The sequence below is a fragment of the Symphalangus syndactylus genome, chromosome 9 (assembly GCF_028878055.3).
Source record: "Symphalangus syndactylus isolate Jambi chromosome 9, NHGRI_mSymSyn1-v2.1_pri, whole genome shotgun sequence".
In the NCBI taxonomy this organism is placed as follows: domain Eukaryota; kingdom Metazoa; phylum Chordata; class Mammalia; order Primates; family Hylobatidae; genus Symphalangus; species Symphalangus syndactylus.
Window position 1 is genome coordinate 35,153,974 of NC_072431.2, and position 15,004 is coordinate 35,168,977.

The 15,004-nt window shown below is 40.8% G+C and overlaps 1 long non-coding RNA gene across 1 annotated transcript in view; it reads right to left on the bottom strand.

Annotated features, from left to right (window-relative positions):
* LOC134731424 (uncharacterized) overlaps positions 1 to 15,004 on the bottom strand; it is a 423,644-nt gene that overhangs the window by 164,479 nt on the left and 244,161 nt on the right. The window lies entirely within an intron of this gene.

Sequence of the window (15,004 nt, forward strand, 5' to 3'; positions counted from 1 at the left end):
TTAAAACACTAAGTGTTAGTGCATTGTTACGATTTACACTTTGAAACAAAGAACTTTTTTCCAAGAAAAATAATTCAGACATAATATTTCAGGTCAGCTTTTTCAGATCATATCCTGAATGAATAATAAGTGGGGCTTTATTTCATTACATTCATTTCATTACATTTAAGTTTTCTCATGCTGCCAGTTGAAAAAAAAATTGTAACTTTTTCCTCAACTTTCTCTGAATAGAATTTTGTATTAAGCATAGGCCCACCAAGCAGACATCCCTTAAACTGAGTGTGCTGTGATTCAAAACAAGTCAGAGGAAATTCTACATTGGAGGAGGAGGCAGATAAAAGTTTTCTAGGGCCTGAGACTTACACAATTCTCTAATTCAGATGTACTCCTCTCTGGAAATTTTTTTCAATAATATATAAGGTGTTTTTCCAGAGAAACATCACTCATCAACGAACTTTTTTTATTCTTAATAGTTATTTGATTTCTCACTCCCTTAAGTGTATTTTTTTAAAAAATATTAAAATACTTCCTGTGTCCATGTGTTCTCATTGTTCAATTCCCACCTATGAGTGAGAACATGCCGTGTTTGGTTTTTTGTCCTTGCGATAGTTTGCTGAGAATGATGGTTTCCAGCTTCATCCATGTCCCTTCAAAGAACATGAGCTCATCCTTTTTTATGGCTGCATAGTATTCCATGGTGTATATGTGCCACATTTTCTTAATCCAGTCTATGGTGGGGGGAGGGGTGAGGGATAGCATTAGGAGATATACCTAATGTTAAATGACTAGTTAATGGGTGCAGCACACCAGCATGGCACATGTATACATATGTAACTAACCTGCACATTGTGCACATGTACCCTAAAATTTAAAGTATAACTTTAAAAAATATATTTAAAAAATATTAAAATACTCATCTTGTTTTAATATTTCTGGCTAAAGACAATGAATGAGACAAGGATTAAAATTTACAGTTAAAATATAAGTGTATGCTTTGACTGAAGATAGTTTATTATAATTTTCTGTGATGCTCTTCTCATTTTGAGAAATTATGAGCTAACAAAATTTTATCGATGAAAAGAAAGTATGAAATGCCACAGAAAATATCTTTTTCTCTTAAAAAAAATCCTGTAAAGTTTACAACTGCCAAACTTCTAAATATAAAATCTAATTTTGACTCCCTCTAAAAAATAATAAAGATAAAATTGTGTTGTAACACCTGAACAACTCAGCTCATCTTGATATATTGATTCTTGTCCATGACCTTAATAGAATCAGTCTGATAAAGCTCTGATAAAAGAGGAGGAGGAGGAAACAGAAGTGGGAAAAGAATTCTTCTATGCTTCATTTTCTGCCCAATTTATTTTCTTTTATTTACTCATCCTAATCACCTCATTTCTATCTTAAATTCAGAACAAAGATTAATAAATGGTTTAGAGTCACCTAATTTGGCCTGGTGCTTGCAATTAAAAGATATGCCTATCTCTAAAGAATCATACATTGTCCATTTATTCTAAAGACAGGTGGGTCTACCCCCTACAAGCATCAGCCAGAATACTACTTAGAGCAGTGTTATGGGCAAAAAGGAATCCGGAAGGGAGCCAGGAAAAATAAGAGAAGCAATTGACTTTAGCTTCGTGACAGTGAGCTGGAGCACTTTGATGTGCACAAAGCTGAGGAACCATTCTGGCAGCTTCAAATGGTAGCCTTCAGCATTTTTCCCCTATTGCATTTTTTCCTGTCAAGTTATTTCCTCCTAGTGTAAGAGAACTTCCTCCCTGCTTCTGTCTCCTTGGGACCTAAAGTCAACAAAACTAATCTCTTCCTTTTTATGAGATCAATAAAGCAAATTAGACATGACATTGAAAGTACTTAAAAGTTTAAGCCCCGCTTTTTGGAATGCAATCTTTTGTCTTTAGGAATTGTTAAAAAAAAATGTCAATATACAAACATATACATAGCAGTATCTTTTATATAATATCAAGAATTTAAATATTTGTCACTAACAATGTGGCTATAAACTTGAACAACATAGTATATTTTCTGAACCTCAGTTTCTTTAGCTGTAAAAGACTGACACTCAGCAGTTCCCAAGTATATAAACACATAGTAGAAACCATGCATTTTTGGAAGCACCTCCCAATCTAGGATTCAGTCATAAATTCAATAAAATGACATTAAGCAGATACTGTGTCCTGGAAAAATTAGTCAATGATGATAGTACTATGCTATATTTGTATATCTATCATGAGAACAGGATGGAGTAGTACTTCCATCTAGCCAAATAGGCAAGAGCTGACTTTTTAAACTGACTAGGAGTTAGTTTGAATGTGTAAACTTGAGGTATTATGGGCTAAATAAGTCTTAAAGGCAATTGGATATAAAAGTATGGACTTCAATGGAGACATAAGGGTTAGAGACACATATCCAGGAGCCATTGCTTCCTAAGGTGGCTGAATCCAAACCACCAGACCAAGTCAACCAGGAAGAGTATATGTAAGGAGAAGGGAGAGGCACACCACCACTTTGGAAAGAGAACATGATCAGCATTACAAAATTTTACATAATCGTCAAGCAACTAAGCACTGGAAGAGTGTATCATTCATTATAAGAATTTCTGTGGAATAATAGATTTACCACACTTTAAGTTCTAGGGTACATGTGCACAACAGGCAGGTTTGTTACATATGTATACATGTGCCGTGTTGGTTTGCTGCACCCATTAACTCGTCATTTACATTAGGTACTTCTCCTAATGCTATCCCTCCCCTAGCCCCTGAGCCCATGACAAGCCCTGGTCTGTGATGTTCCCCACCATGTGTACAAGTGTTCTCATTGTTCAGTTCCCACCTATGAATGAGAACATGCGGTGTTTGGTTTTCTGTCCTTGCGATGGTTTGCTCAGAATGGTGGTTTCCAGCTTCATCCATGTTGCTACAAAGGACATGAACTCATACCTTTTTTAGGGCTGCATAGTATTCAATGGTATATATATGCCACATTTTCTTAATCCAGTCTATCATTGATGGACATTTGGGTTGGTTCCAAGTCTTTGCTATTGTGTATAGTGCCGCAATAAACATTTGTGTGCATGTGTCTTTATAGCAGCATGATTTATAATCCTTTGGGTATATACCCAGTAATAGGATCGCTGGGTCAAATGGTATTTCTAGTTCTAGATCCTTGAGGAATCACCGCACTGTCTTCCACAATGGTTGAACTAGTTTACACTCCCACCAACAGTGTAAAAGCGTTCCAATTTCTCCACATCCTCTCCAGCACCTGTTGTTTCCTGACTTTTTAATGATGGCCATTCTAACTGGTGTGAGATGGTATCTCACTGTGGTTTTGATTTGCATTTCTCTGATGGCCAGTGATGATGAGCATTTTTTCCTGTGTCTGTTGGCTGCATAAATGTCTTGTTTTGAAAAGTGTCTGTTCATATCCTTTGCTCACTTTTTGATGAGGTTGTTTGATTTTTTTCTTGTAAATTTAAGTTCTTTGTAGATTCTGGATATTAGCCCTTTGTCAAATGGGTAGATTGCAAAAATTTTCTCCAATTCTGTAGGTTGCCTGTTCACTCTGATGGTAGTTTCTTTTGCTGTGCAGAAGCTCTTTAGTTTAATTAGATCCCATTTGTCTATTTTGGCTTTTGTTGCCATTGCTTTTGGTGTTTTAGTCATGAAGTCCTTGCCCATGCCTATGTCCTGAATAGTATTGCCTAGGTTTTCTTCTAGGGTTTTTGTGGTTTTAGGTCTAACATTTAAGTCTTTAATCCATCTTGAATTAATTTTTGTATAAGGTGTAAGGAAGGGATCCACTTTCAGATTTCTACATACGGCTAGCCAGTTTTCCCAGAACCATTTATTAAATAGAGAACACTTTCCCCATTTCTTGTTTTTGTCAGGTTTGTCCAAGATCAGATGGTTGTAGATGTGTGGTGTTATTTCTGAGGGCTCTGTTCTGTTCCACTGGTCTATATCTCTGTTTTGGTACCAGTACCATGCTGTTTTGGTTACTGTAGCCTTGTAGTATAGTTTGAGGTCAGGTAGCGTAATGCCTCCAGCTTTGTTCTTTTTGCTTAGGATTGTCTTGGCTATACAGGCTCTTTTTTTGCTCCATATGAAATTAAAGTAGTTTTTTCCAATTCTGGCACAGGATATAATCTCCTGGTGTGCCATTGGCTAAGGCCTTTGGAAAAGCGCAGTGTTTAGGTGGCAGTGTCCCAGTTTTCCCGGTATAATCTGTCACAGCTTCCCTTGGCTAGGAAAGGGATATCCCCTGACCCCTTGCACTTCCTCGGTGAGGCGATGCCCTGCTCTGCTTCAGCTTGCCCTTCATGCGCTGCACCCACTTTCTGACCAGTCCCAATGAGATGAACCAGGTACCTCAGTTGGAAATGCAGAAAACACCCGTCTTCTACGTTGATCACGCTGGAAGCTGCAGACTGGAGCTGTTCCTATTCAGCCATCTTGGAATAATTTAAAAGTCACATTGCATGAGCCAGTGACAAGTATGTTAAGGCTTAACATAATCATTGTCACCTCTCATGAAATCTACCTCTCCAGCACATAGCAGGGCACATATTATAAGAATAGAAACTTAAGATTTTTTCAGGGGAGGAGCCAAGATGGCCAAATAGGAACAGCTCCAGTCTACAGGTCCCAGCCTGAGCGACACAGAAGATGGGTGATTTCTGAATTTCTGCTTGAGGTACCGGTTTCATCTCACTAGGGAGTGCCAAACAGTGGGTGCAGGACAGTCGGTGAAGCGCACTGTGCACGAGCCGAAGCAGGGAGAGGCATTGCCTCAATCGGGAAGCGCAAGGGGTCAGGGAGTTCCCTTTCCTAGTCAAAGAAAGGGGTAACAGATGACACCTGGAAAATCGGGTCAGTCCCACTCTAATACTGCGCTTTTCCAATGGGCCTGGAAAACGGCACACTAGGAGATGGTGTCCCACACCTGGCTCGGAGGGTCCTATGCCCACGGAGTCTTGCTGATTGCTAGAAAAGCAGTCTGAGATCAAACTGCAAGGCAGCAGCGAGGCTGGGGCAGGGGTGCCCGCAATTGCCCAGGCTTGCTTAGGTAAACAAAGCAGCCAGGAAGCTCGAACTGGGTGGAGCCCACCACAGCTCAAGCAGGCCTGTCTGCCTCTGTAGGCTCCACCTCTGGGGGCAGGGCACAGACAAAAACTCAGCAGGAACCTCTGCAGACTTAAATGTCCCTGTCTGACTGACAGCTTTGAAGAGAGTAGTGGTTCTCCTAGCACGCAGCTGGAGATCTGAGAAAGGACAGACTGCCTCCTAAAGTGGGTCCCTCACCCCCGAGCAGCCTAACTGGGAGGCACCCCCCAGTAAGGATAGACTGACACCTCACTCGGCCGGGTACTCCTCTGAGACAAAACTTCCAGAGGAACTATCAGACAGCTGAATTTGTGATCTCACGAAAATCCGCTGTTCTGCAGCCACTGCTGCTGACACCCAGCCAAACAGGGTCTGGAGTGGACCTCTAGTAAATTCCAACAGAACTGCAGCTGAGGGTCCTGTCTGGTAGAAGGAAAACTAACAAACAGAAAGGACATCCACACCAAAAACCCATCTGTACATCACCACCATCAAAGACTAAAAGTAGATAAAACCACAAAGATGGGGAAAATACAGAGCAGAAAAACTGGAAACTCTAAAAAGCAGAGCACCTCTCCTCCTCCAAAGGAATGCAGTTCCTCACCAGCAACGGAACAAAGCTGGACGGAGGATGACTTTGACGAGTTGAGAGAAGAAGGCTTCAGACGATCAAACTACTCTGAGCTACGAGAGGAAATTCAAAACAATAGCAAAGAAGTTAAAAACTTTGAAAAAAAATTAGACAAATGGATAACTAGAATAACCAATGGAGAGAAGGGCTTAAAGGAGCCGATGGAACTGAAAGCCAAGTATCGAGAACTATGCGAAGATTGCAGAAGCCTCGGTAGCAGATGCGAACAACTGGAAGAAAGGGTATCGCTGATGGAAGACGAAATGAATGAAATGAAGCGAGAAGGGAAGTTTAGAGAAAAAAGAATAAAGAGAAACGAACAAAGCCTCCAAGAAATTTGGGACTATGTGAAAAGACCAAACCTACATTTGATTGGTGTACCTGAAAATGACGGGGAGAATGGAACCAAATTGGAAAACACTCTGCAAGATATTATCCAGGAGAACTTCCCCAATCTAGCAAGGCAGGCCAACATTCAGTTTCAGGAAATACAGAGAACGCCACAAAGATACTCCTCGAGAAGAGCAACTCCAAGACACATAATTGTCAGATTCACCAAAGTTGAAATGAAGGAAAAAATGTTAAGGGCAGCCAGAGAGAAAGGTCGGGTTACCCACAAAGGGAAGCCCATCAGACTAACAGCTGATCTCTTGGCAGAAACTCTACAAGCCAGAAGAGAGTGGGGGCCGATATTCAACATTCTTAAAGAAAAGAATTTTCAACCCAGAATTTCATATCCAGCCAAACTAAGCTTCATAAGTGAAGGAGAAATAAAATACTTTACAGGCAAGCAAACGCTGAGTGATTTTGTCGCCACCAGGCCTGCCCTAAAAGAGCTCCTGAAGGAAGCACTAAACATGGAAAGGAACAACCGGTACCAGCCACTGCAAAAACATGCCAAATTGTAAAGACCATCGAGGCTAGGAAGAAACTGCATCAACTAACGAGCAAAATAACCAACTAACATCATAACGACAGGATCAGATTCACACATAACAATATTAACGTTAAATGTAAATGGGCTAAATGCTCCAATTAAAAGACACAGACTGGCAAACTGGATAAGGAGTCAGGACCCATCAGTGTGCTGTATTCAGGAAACCCATCTCACGTGCAAAGACACACATAGACTCAAAATAAAGGGATGGAGGAAGATCTATCAAGCAAATGGAAAACAAAAAAAGGCAGGGGTTGCAATCCTAGTCTCTGATAAAATAGACTTTAAACCAACAAAGATCAACAGAGACAAAGAAGGCCATTACATAATGGTAAAGGGATCAATTCAACATGAAGAGCTAACTATCCTAAATATATATGCACCCAACACAGGAGCACCCAGATTCATAAAGCAAGTCCTGAGTGACCTACAAAGGGACTCAAACTCCCACACAATAATAATAGGAGATTTTAACACCCCACTGTCAACATTAGACAGATCAACGAGACAGAAAGTTAACAAGGATATCCAGGAATTTAACTCAGCTCTGCACAAAGTGGACCTAATAGACATCTACAGAACTCTCCACCCAAAATCAACAGAATATACATTTTTTTCAGCACCACACCACACCTATTCCAAAATTGACCACATAGTTGGAAGTAAAGCTCTCCTCAGCAAATGTAAAAGAACAGAAATTATAGCAAACTGTCTCTCAGACCACAGTGCAATCAAACTAGAACTCAGGATTAAGAAACTCACCTAAAACTGCTCAACTACATGGAAACTGAACAACCTGCTCCTGAATGACTACTGGGTACATAATGAAATGAAGGCAGAAATAAAGATGTTCTTTGAAACCAACGAGAACAAAGACACAACATACCAGAATCTCTGGGACATGTTCAAAGCAGTGTGGAGAGGGAAATTTATAGCACTAAATGCCCACAAGAGAAAGCAGGAAAGATCTAAAATTGACACCCTAACATAACAATTAAAAGAACTAGAAAAGCAAGAGCAAACACATTCAAAAGCTAGCAGAAGGCTAGAAATAACTAAAATCAGAGCAGAACTGAAGGAAATAGAGATACAGAAAACCCTTCAAAAAATTAATGAATCCAGGAGCTGGTTTTTTGAAAAGGTCAACAAAATTGATAGACCACTAGCAAGACTAATAAAGAAGAAAAGAGAGAAGAATCAAATAGATGCCATAAAAAATGAAAAAGGGGATATCAGCACCGATCCCACAGAAATACAATCTACCATCAGAGAATACTACAAATACCTCTATGCAAATAAAGTAGAAAATCTAGAAGAAATGGATAAATTCCTCAACACATACACCCTCCCAAGACCAAACCAGGAAGAAGTTGGATCTCTGAATAGACCAATAACAGTCTCTGAAATTGTGGCAATAATCAATAGCTTACCAACCAAAAAGAGTCCAGGACCTGATGGATTCACAGCCGAATTCTACCAGAGGTACAAGGAGGAACTGGTACCATTCCTTCTGAAATTATTCCAATCGATAGAAAAAGAGGGAATCCTCCCTAACACATTTTATGAAGCCAGCATTGTCCTGATACCAAAGCCTGGCAGAGACATAACCAAAAAAGAGAATTTCAGACCAATATCCTTGATGAACATTGATGCAAAAATCCTCAATAAAATACTGGCAAACCGAATCCAGCAGCACATCAAAAAGCTTATCCACCATAATCAAGTGGGCCTCATCCCTAGGATGCAAGGCTGGTTCAACATACACAAATCAATAAATGTAATCCAGCATATAAACAGAACCAAAGACAAAAACCACATGATTATCTCAATAGATGCAGAAAAGGCCTTTGACAAAATTCAACAACCCTACATGCTAAAAACTCTCAATAAGTTAGGTATTGATGGGACGTATCTCAAAATAATAAGCGCTATCTGTGACAAACCCACAGCCAATATCATACTGAATGGGCAAAAACTGGAAGCATTCCCTTTGGAAACTGGCACAAGACAGGGATGCCCTCTCTCACCACTCCTATTCAACATAGTGCTGGAAGTTCTGGCCAGAGCAATCAGGCAGGAGAAGGAAATAAAGGGTATTCAATTAGGAAAAGAGGAAGTCAAATTGTCCCGGTTTGCAGATGACATGATTGTATATCTAGAAAACCCCATTGTCTCAGCCCAAAATCTCCTTAAGCTGATTAGCAACTTCAGCAAAGTCTCAGGATACAAAATCAATGTGCAAAAATCACAAGCATTCTTGCACACCAATAACAGACAAACAGAGAGCCAAATCATGAGTGAACTCCCATTCACAATTGCTTCAAAGAGAATAAAATATCTAGGAATCCAACTTACAAGGGATGTGAAGGACCTCTTCAAGGAGAACTACAAACCACTGCTCAATGAAATAAAAGAGGATACAAACAAATGGAAGAACATTCCATGCTCATGGGTTGGAAGAATCAATATCGTGAAAATGGCCATACTGCCCAAGGTAATTTATAGATTCAATGCCATCCCCATCAAGCTAACAATGACTTTCTTCACAGAATTGGAAAAAACTACTTTAAAGTTCATACGGAACCAATAAAGAGCCCACATCGCCAAGTCAATCCTAAGCCAAAAGAACAAAGCTGGAGGCATCACGCTACCTGACTTCAAACTATACTACAAGGCTACAGTAACCAAAACATCATGGTACTGGTACCACAACAGAGACATAAATCAATGGAACAGAACAGAGCCCTAAGAAATGATGCCGCATATCTACAACTATCTGATCCTTGACAAACCTGACAAAAACAAGCAACGGGGAAAGGATTCCCTATTTAACAAATGGTGCTGGGAAAACTGGCTAGCCATATGTAGAAAGCTGAAACTGGATGCCTTCCTTACACCTTACACAAAAATTAATTCAAGATGGATTAAAGACTTAAATGTTAGACCTAAAACCATTAAAATCCTACAAGAAAACCTAGGCAATACCATTCAGGACATAGGCGTGGGCAAGGACTTCATGTCTAAAACACCAAAAGCAATGGCAACAAAAGCCAAAATTGACAAATGGGATCTCACTAAACTAAGGAGCTTCTGCACAGCAAAAGAAACTACCATCAGAGTGAGCAGGCAACCTACAGAATGGGAGAAAATTTTTGCAACCTACTCATCTGACAAAAGGGCTAATATCCAGAATCTACAATGAACTCAAACAAATTTACAAGAAAAAAACAAACAACCCCATCAAAAAGTGGGCAAAGGACATGAGCAGACACTTCTCAAAAGAAGACATTTATGCAGCCAGAAAACACATGAAGAAATGCTCATCATCACTGGCCATCAGAGAAATGCAAATCAAAACCACAGTGAGATACCATCTCACACCAGTTAGAATGGCCATCATTAAAAAGTCAGGAAACAACAGGTGCTGGAGAGGATGTGGAGAAATAGGAACACTTTTACACTGTTGGTGGGACTGTAAACTAGTTCAACCATTGTGGAAGTCAGTGTGGCGATTCCTCAGGGATCTAGAACTAGAAATACCATTTGACCCAGCCATCCCATTACTGGGTATATACCCAAAGGACTATAAATCATGCTGCTATAAAGACACATGCACACGTATGTTTATTGCGGCACTATTCACAATAGCAAAGAGTTGGAACCAATCCAAATGTCCAACAATGATAGACTGGATTAAGAAAATGTGGCATATATACACCATGGAATACTATGCAGCCATAAAAAATGATGAGTTCGTGTCCTTTGTAGGGACATGGATGAAACTGGAAAACATCATTCTCAGTAAACTATCGCAAGGACAAAAAACCAAACACCGCATGTTCTCACTCATAGGTGGGAATTGAACAATGAGAACTCATGGACACAGGAAGGGGAACATCACACTCCGGGGACTGTTGTGGGGTTGGGGGAGGGGGGAGGGATAGCATTAGGAGATATAGCTAATGCTAAATGACGAGTTAATGGGTGCAGGAAATCAACATGGCACATGGATACATATGTAAGAAACCTGCACATTGTGCACATGTACCCTAAAACCTAAAGTATAATAAAAAAAGAAAGAATAGAAACTTAAGGAGTAAAATTGGATATCCTCTTTTGTGAAACATACTTTCATGTTTTCCCCATTTTTAATTTTGGTTTTCAAAACACTAGTAGAAATGTCCAAGTAAGGACTTCTGAAAATTGCTTCTCCATAAAAGAATAGGAACATTGGCAAAAATTATCAAATCCTCTTCTATTCAGAACTCTAGGACTTAACCAAAAGAACATTTACTTAAGGAAAATAGCTGAATCTGAATAAGAATAGAAAGGTCTATAGTAGACTTAAAAATCAACAGTAGCTTTGAAAAACAACCCACAATACAGTAAAAATCTGAAGCCTAGAAGCCAATGGATGAGGCAGAAAAAGTTTGGATTTCCCCAAGACTTCTATTCCCAGAAACATGCCATTATTTGACCTGCCTGGCAGTTCCATGGAAAACCCATTTGCAAGGTTGCCTTTGTTTGGCCTGACTCAAAGTTCATCCAATGCGAACAGTGTTTTCCCTTGTGTTGTTTGCAATAATTGTATATTGCTTCTGTATGAGATAATGGTAAGAGTATGGGAAAACAAAAAGATGATCAGAAAATTTACAATAAAAACCCTGGGAATGAGATGTCTTTAATAGACTTTATGAAGCTCCAATATTTCTGGGAATCTACAAGGCCACATGCAAGCACAGGGCTGCAAGCATCCTGAGGCTGTGCACATGTCCTGAGCTCTCACCTCTGGTCAAGCTTGAGGCTCTACATAAGCAGAAAAAGAAGGCTAAGCCAGAGTTATACACTGCATGCTTGAGTCTTAAAGGTATGTCTCAGTAAGCGAACAGTTCCTCGGCAAAGACTGGATGATTTACTGATCCATGACATTTAAAGAAATTTCTGTCCAGTCATTAGCTGACTACTGAGCTAATTGAACAGAGACTTCAGTGTCCACATAGGACAAGAAATAGAGATTATACTAACTTACCTTAGGAAAGCCCCTAAACAAACAAACAGCAGCAGCAACAACCACAACAAGAACAAAGAGCAATAATGACAAACCCAAGGGAAAGGGGAGTGATATGTTTTGGATCTGTGTCTCCACCCAAATCTCATGTTCAATTATAATCCCCAACGTTGGAGGTGGGGCTTGGTGGGACGTGATTGAATCACTGGGGAGGTTTCTCATGGTTTAGTATCATCCCCTCAGTGCTATTCTCAGTGAGTAAGTTATTGTAAGATCTGGTTGTTTAAAAGTATGTAGCATCTCCCTGCCTCTCTCTCTTCCTCCTGCTCTTGCCATGTAAGATGCCTGCTCCCACTTTGCCTTCTACCATGAGTAAAAGCTCCATGAGGCCTCCTCAGAAACAGATGCTGCCATGCTTCCTGTATAGCCCGCAGAACCATGAGCCAATTAAATCTCTTTTATTTATAAATTACCCAGTCTCAGATATTTCTTTATAGCAATGTGAGAATGGACTAATACAGGGAGAGTACAATTTTCAAAGCTGCTACTTTATATTATTTTAAATGTCCAGTTATTGGACATTATTTTAAATGTCCAATAAGAAAACAATATTCCATGCCTGGAAAACAATAAGAAAATATGACCTATACACAGAAAAAAAAAAAAAGACTCAATAAAAAAAATGTCCCCAGGCCAGGAGTGGTGGCTCACGCCTGTAATCCCAGCATTTTGAGAGGCCAAGGCATGTGGATCATGAGGTCAGGAGCTCGAGACAACATGGCCAACATGGTGAAACCCCATGTCTAGTAAAAATACAAAATTAGCCAGGTGTGGTGGTGGGTGCCTATAATTCCAGCGACTTAGGAGGCTGAGGCAGGAGAATCATTGAAATCAGAACGTGGAGGTTGCAGTGAGCTAAGATCATGCCACTGCACTCCAGCCTGGGCAACAAGAACAAAACTCTGTCTCAAAAAAAAAAAAAAAAAAAGTCCCCAAGGAAGTCAGACTATTGGCTTACTAGACAAAGATTTAAAATATAATCACAATAATTAAATACAAATTTTTTTAAAGCTATTTTAAATATGTTCCTAAAACTAAAGGAATCCATGTCTAAAGAACTAAAGAACAAGTTCTCACCAAATAGAGAATGTCAATAAACAGACACAAATTACAAAAAAGAGCCCTATTAGAAATTCTGAACTTGAAAATTATAATACTGCAATTAAAAATTCCCTAGCATGGCTCAAAAGCAGATTTGAGCTGAAAGTAAAATTGAAATTATGTCAATTGTGATTAGCCAGTCGGAGGAACAGATATAAAAAGGGATAAAATCTGAAGAGAGGAGGGTGGAGCCAAGATGGCTGAACAGGAACAGCTCCGGTCTACAGCTCCCAGTCTGAGTGACACAGAAGACGGGTGATTTCTGCATTTCTATTTGAGGTACTGGTTTCATCTCACTAGGGAGTGCCAAACAGTGGGTGCAGGACAGTCGGTGAAGCGCACTGTGCGCGAGCCGAAGCAGGGCGAGGCATTGCCTCACTCCGGAAGCACAAGGGGTCAGGGAGTTCCCTTTCCTAGTCAAAGAAAGGGGTAACAGATGACACCTGGAAAATCGGGTCAGTCCCACTCTAATACTGCGCTTTTCCAATGGGCCTGGAAAACGGCACACTAGGAGATGGTGTCCCACACCTGGCTCGGAGGGTCCTATGCCCACGGAGTCTTGCTGATTGCTAGAAAAGCAGTCTGAGATCAAACTGCAAGGCAGCAGCGAGGCTGGGGCAGGGGTGCCCGCAATTGCCCAGGCTTGCTTAGGTAAACAAAGCAGCCAGGAAGCTCGAACTGGGTGGAGCCCACCACAGCTCAAGCAGGCCTGTCTGCCTCTGTAGGCTCCACCTCTGGGGGCAGGGCACAGACAAAAACTCAGCAGGAACCTCTGCAGACTTAAATGTCCCTGTCTGACTGACAGCTTTGAAGAGAGTAGTGGTTCTCCTAGCACGCAGCTGGAGATCTGAGAAAGGACAGACTGCCTCCTAAAGTGGGTCCCTCACCCCCGAGCAGCCTAACTGGGAGGCACCCCCCAGTAAGGATAGACTGACACCTCACTCGGCCGGGTACTCCTCTGAGACAAAACTTCCAGAGGAACTATCAGACAGCTGAATTTGTGATCTCACGAAAATCCGCTGTTCTGCAGCCACTGCTGCTGACACCCAGCCAAACAGGGTCTGGAGTGGACCTCTAGTAAATTCCAACAGAACTGCAGCTGAGGGTCCTGTCTGGTAGAAGGAAAACTAACAAACAGAAAGGACATCCACACCAAAAACCCATCTGTACATCACCACCATCAAAGACTAAAAGTAGATAAAACCACAAAGATGGGGAAAATACAGAGCAGAAAAACTGGAAACTCTAAAAAGCAGAGCACCTCTCCTCCTCCAAAGGAATGCAGTTCCTCACCAGCAACGGAACAAAGCTGGACGGAGGATGACTTTGACGAGTTGAGAGAAGAAGGCTTCAGACGATCAAACTACTCTGAGCTACGAGAGGAAATTCAAAACAATAGCAAAGAAGTTAAAAACTTTGAAAAAAAATTAGACAAATGGATAACTAGAATAACCAATGGAGAGAAGGGCTTAAAGGAGCCGATGGAACTGAAAGCCAAGTATCGAGAACTATGCGAAGATTGCAGAAGCCTCGGTAGCAGATGCGAACAACTGGAAGAAAGGGTATCGCTGATGGAAGACGAAATGAATGAAATGAAGCGAGAAGGGAAGTTTAGAGAAAAAAGAATAAAGAGAAACGAACAAAGCCTCCAAGAAATTTGGGACTATGTGAAAAGACCAAACCTACATTTGATTGGTGTACCTGAAAATGACGGGGAGAATGGAACCAAATTGGAAAACACTCTGCAAGATATTATCCAGGAGAACTTCCCCAATCTAGCAAGGCAGGCCAACATTCAGTTTCAGGAAATACAGAGAACGCCACAAAGATACTCCTCGAGAAGAGCAACTCCAAGACACATAATTGTCAGATTCACCAAAGTTGAAATGAAGGAAAAAATGTTAAGGGCAGCCAGAGAGAAAGGTCGGGTTACCCACAAAGGGAAGCCCATCAGACTAACAGCTGATCTCTTGGCAGAAACTCTACAAGCCAGAAGAGAGTGGGGGCCGATATTCAACATTCTTAAAGAAAAGAATTTTCAACCCAGAATTTCATATCCAGCCAAACTAAGCTTCATAAGTGAAGGAGAAATAAAATACTTTACAGGCAAGCAAACGCTGAGTGATTTTGTCGCCACCAGGCCT